A 5102-nucleotide genomic window follows, 5' to 3' on the forward strand; every position below is an offset into this window, starting at 1 on the left:
TCCAAGATGAGACAGCGTTTTAAAACCTGGCTGTTACTTTAGGAGTCCATCCAAGTCCAAGCAAGAGTAATCTGAGGCTTTCACAGGAATAGACCTAAACTGAACTTATGCAGTAAGTGAAGACTTTACTTTTCCAATTGCATCCAGTAGAGTGATCTTCATAATGATATTTGTTAGCTTTAGCTAAGTAGTCAGTAACGCTGAAAGTGTAGGCAAAATCGAAGGGGCTATGTTGTAACAGGCAAAATATTATGTCTGTCAAGCTGCAGCAACAGCTAATTGGATGACTGGTGGTAGACATGGCAGAGCAAAGTTATAGGTTCATAGAGGAAACAACACATACAGCTGATCAAACAAGCATCTCACTATTCCTACCCACAGCCCACAAAAACTGTGACTGTTGGGGTTTAATTTTATTATTATTGTTATTTTTAATTGCTTATCAATCTTTTCAAGCTCTCTACTAATGATCTTTTATTATGAATTCCAATATGCTGTGGGTTTATATAGTGAATAAAGAACCCCCTCTTGTAAAATATAAGGGTATTATATATTACCGAGGAGTTTCATGACCATATAAAAACATGAGACCGAAGGCCGAGTGCAGGGCCGGAACTAGGGGTAGGCAGAAGAGGCAGCTGCCTAGGGCGCAATGATTAGGGGGCGCTGGGCAGCTACCTCTTCTGCCTACCCCTAGACTGGACTCACCTGGAACTTCGCGTATGCAATACGCCCCAAACGTTCCTGCGCATGCGCACCTGCGCCGTTCCTGCGCATGGGCGCCAGCGCATGTGACGGAGGAAGAGAGGGGGCGAGCTGACAGCTGGGCTGCCTTGGGCGCCCGGCTTGCCTGGCCCGCCTCTGGCCGAGTGTTTTTATACAGGTCATGGAACTCCGAGGTAACTTCTAATATCCTCATATTTTGCAACTGGGGGTACTTTATTTATTATAATACACAAGTTGCAGTGAGTCATGTGACAGAAATGACATCAGAACCGTTTATAACTGATGACATCAGAACTCACAATTTATAAGGATATAATTTACAGGATATTCATGGCTTTTGTGTATTATATAGTGATTAAGTCCTAGCAACTAGATAGCAGCTGAAATTCTACCCTGTATTTTACAGAACAAATTCTGTGAATATTTTAAAAACAACAACAAATAAAAAGAATTAGACTGCAACTTTTCTTACAATACTGCTGCCTACATATTACACTTATAGTGTATACATTTTACGATGAACTGCTGCTAAACATGATGTACATTATACTATTTTTGTATGCAAGTTATACCAGCATTTCAATGAACCTTTGTCTCCTGGCACAGTAAGTGAAATGTTTGCATAATGTCACAGAACACTGACAAAACTATCTCTGCACAGCCAGAAGAAAGAATTTCTGTGCCTGCCCTGCAGCATAATGTATTCATGAATGTGCCCTATGTCTACCCTTTATTTGGCAGATGTAAGAGTGTAATGTAAATGGGGGTGGTTGTTCATAAAAACAGAGCAACTCTAATCTGGAAGTTTAAAGGAGAACTAAAGTTCAACTAAAGAGGTAGGGCAGAAGTCTTGTTAATTTTGTTTTCTATCCCAGCCACCACAGGCCTTTGAGGCAAATTCATTTTGGGAGACTAGAGTGACACATGGGTTTTTACCATCAGAAATTCCCATTATTGCTGGTAGGAAAGCTTTTACAGGAGATTAGTCGCCCGCAGAAGCAGAGATTTATTGCTAGTGATCAACCTCCTGGCGTGCCGTTCCCCTTGCAGTAAAGATCTGTGCCTCTAAATATGCCCCAGTATCTCCCCATCTTCTTTTCTGCTGATTCACTTCACATGCTCTGTGTTGTTGTCATTTACTGAGCTTAGGGACCAATGCAAAATACTTTATATATCAACATATATATATATGTCACAATATAGGTCTGATAAGTAAATAATACATATTATTACTACATGGCAGCTTCGAAACCAGTAAAATTTAAACCAGTAAAATTTGCAACTGAATTTAATAATCACTTGTGTAGCATCAGCCTTGATTAAAAGCCAGCTTCATTTTTTGCTTAATAATTTGCAATGAACCCTAAGCTTAGCTCCCCAACAGCTGCTCAAAGCACACTGAGCATGTGAGACATCACATGACACTTCTAACAAAATCAAAGATGGGGAGGTCCTGTGACAACCTGTGTCCTGTGACAACTTTCAAGGCGTGGATCAGTATTATTAAGCAGATTATGAACTATTAGGCTGATGCAATGAGTTCAGTGTATAAAATATGTTTTTTCTAGTTTAGGTCTCTTTTAAATGCCCTATAGATCCTTGTCCCATGGCTTCCGCACTCAGAACTTTCAAGGAACATTCAAGTATGGCAGCTGCAGGTTCAGTATTTGTTTTGGGGCTGTGATCCATTATTGAAATTGGCCTTGTATTAATATGTGCAAATGAACTGCAGCCTAAAGGGACAGTATACACCTAGAGTAAAAACATCTTTGCTAAAAAACGTTTTAAATAGTTCTAAATGGAACTTGTGTTGCAAATGCATTCTACCTATTCTTGTAATTCAGTTAACTATTATATTTAATAGAGTTTTTTTTATTATAAAGCACTAATTGGACTTTTTTTTTTATTACTTTCTCCCTCCTCTCCTCTCCCGTTATAAACAAGACAGCCTGTTCAGAGCTCTCTATCTGCCTTGAACAAACAACCCCCCTCCCTTTCCTAAACTACACCCTGAGCAGCTCATATTCAGAGGGCTTTTCAGTGGGCTAGTTTTATCAGTTGTTTCTCTGCTTGTGCTAAAGTGAATGTGGTTTCATTTTCTTTTTTTTAGTGCCAGAAATAACAAAACCGTAGATATTTCTTTATTACAACAACAGACAAAAAGAATGTTTAGAACAAACCCTATTCATTGAACTTATGTTGCGTGGGCTGCATACTGTCCTTTCGAGGGTGGTGGGACGCAGGGAGTTTAGTCGAAAAGCAACAAATCTTCACTACTGTAGGCAACTAATCTCCCCAAATGCCTTCCCGCTGGCAAGAATGTGAATCACCCTTCAGATGACTTCCGAAAACTGAAGCGATACTCATGCGATTCACATTCTTGCAGGCGGAAAGGCATTTCGGGGAGATTAGCTGCCCGCAGTAGCGAAGATTTGTCGCTTTGTGACTAATCTCCCTGTGTGCCAGCACCCTAAACTAAGTTAAAAATGGCAGTGGGTGCAAACCCTTACTGGGAAGCATTTAGGATTTGGTCCTCTTTTTGCTCCTTTATGAAAAATAGTGTTGGTGTTTTTTTGTTGCATTTGCCAACATGTTTTATGTTATTATAACGGGGTTGTTCTCCTTTAAATTCAATTTAGTAGGATGTGCAGAGTGATATTCTGATGCAATTTATAATTATTTTTCATTTGTTTTATTTGTGGTTTTTGTGTTAATTAAAATTTGGAAAGAGTCAGAAGAAAAGGGCAAATCATTGAAAAGCTACAGTATAACACAGGCGGCATCTCCCTTAACGTGCTTCTTCATTCTTTACTGAAAATATTCCGAGATATATAGAAAAGCTTGGATTTCAGAAAGGCGTAGATTTAAATTGACACCTGGCCATTCAGTTTATCTCACATGGCTTGATAATCCAATTTTCCCAACGGGCAAAGCCAAAACTTAAGACTTGTTAAAGATATCATCAGTGATACATTTACTATATTATCTAAGGAAAATCTTACCCGAAAATTTCCATTTCTGTCCAATGACTATATGCTCTCTACTCAAATTGCTCACTTTGCTACAAAAGTTTTACAACGCCTTTCCCAGGTAGACAAAGATAACCCAATAAATACATTGTGGCCCAAAAGTAACACATATAAAACCACATCGCAGATATACCGTATAATTCGGACCACATTACAAATAGAAACAGCAGAAACCGTTATAACTAAATGGACTTCAGTAATTCCGCAGACAGACGCTTCTCAAATACTTCAATACCATGCAAGAACCATGCAAACATTGTCTGCCAGTAAATATCAGGAAATGTGGTTACAGATATTACACCACTAATATCTTACACCACTCAGGCGACATCATATAGGCACTCTAAACACGGATAATTGTCTGAGATGTCACCAACCCCGAGCTGACCTTGTACACTGTCTTTGGCTCTGCCCCTGTATTCAACAATTAAGGGGAGACATCCCGGAATATTGGAAATCTCTATCACAACAGACAGGTTATTTTACGTTATCATGGCACTCTTTGGAATCCCCCCCCCCACACACAAATAAAACTCACACTCTCTGAGAGACATCTAGCAGAAAGACTAATGGCAGCAACCACTGGCTTTCCCCTTCCGCACTTCCACTCTCACTAGTTAAACAAAAACTCCACCACATTTTTCAAATGGACTTGTTAGAAACTACCACAAATGAACAATACACAGAAAGTTATTTTCAACCTGGATGAGCTACATATCCTCACTCCCCACACATATCAGAAATCTCACAATTTATGCATTCAGACACACCTCATGGTATGACCCGGAATTACTATCCAACAATATAGTACAAGAAACAGACCAATATGTCCAAAATCTTCATCGACCACACAAGCAGAGTCCGCGATCACCCCCCAGGAGTCACCAAATCAATAGGATGCGATCTACAAGTTGTGTATAATCAGCAGTGATAAGCTTTGGTTGTGCAATATATTGCTGGACAGATCACTGTTCTATTAGAGACAGTTAGGTTAAATCTATAATTTGCTTATTATTATTACTTGTCAAGACTGTAAGGACCATGGAATTATTTTGTGTACCTCCAAATTCCTTTCATTATTTTATACTGTTATGAAAACTAAATAAAAACATATGTTAAAAAAAACAACTATAAAAAATAAATAATGAAGAGCCATTGAAAAGTTTCTTAGAAGTGGCCATTCTATAACATACTAAAAGTTAACTCAAAGGTGAACCACCCCTTTGAGAATCCAATCTTGTACCATTTGTTCCTGCTGTGCCGCAGTTATAAAGAGAAAAGTAAGCAGCTGCGACACATGGTAACAGACATTATTTTGGAAAAGCTGCAGGCTGAACTAGGTTCTTG

This window comes from Xenopus laevis, chromosome 5L, assembly GCF_017654675.1.
Source record: "Xenopus laevis strain J_2021 chromosome 5L, Xenopus_laevis_v10.1, whole genome shotgun sequence".
Classification (NCBI taxonomy): Eukaryota; Metazoa; Chordata; class Amphibia; order Anura; family Pipidae; genus Xenopus; species Xenopus laevis.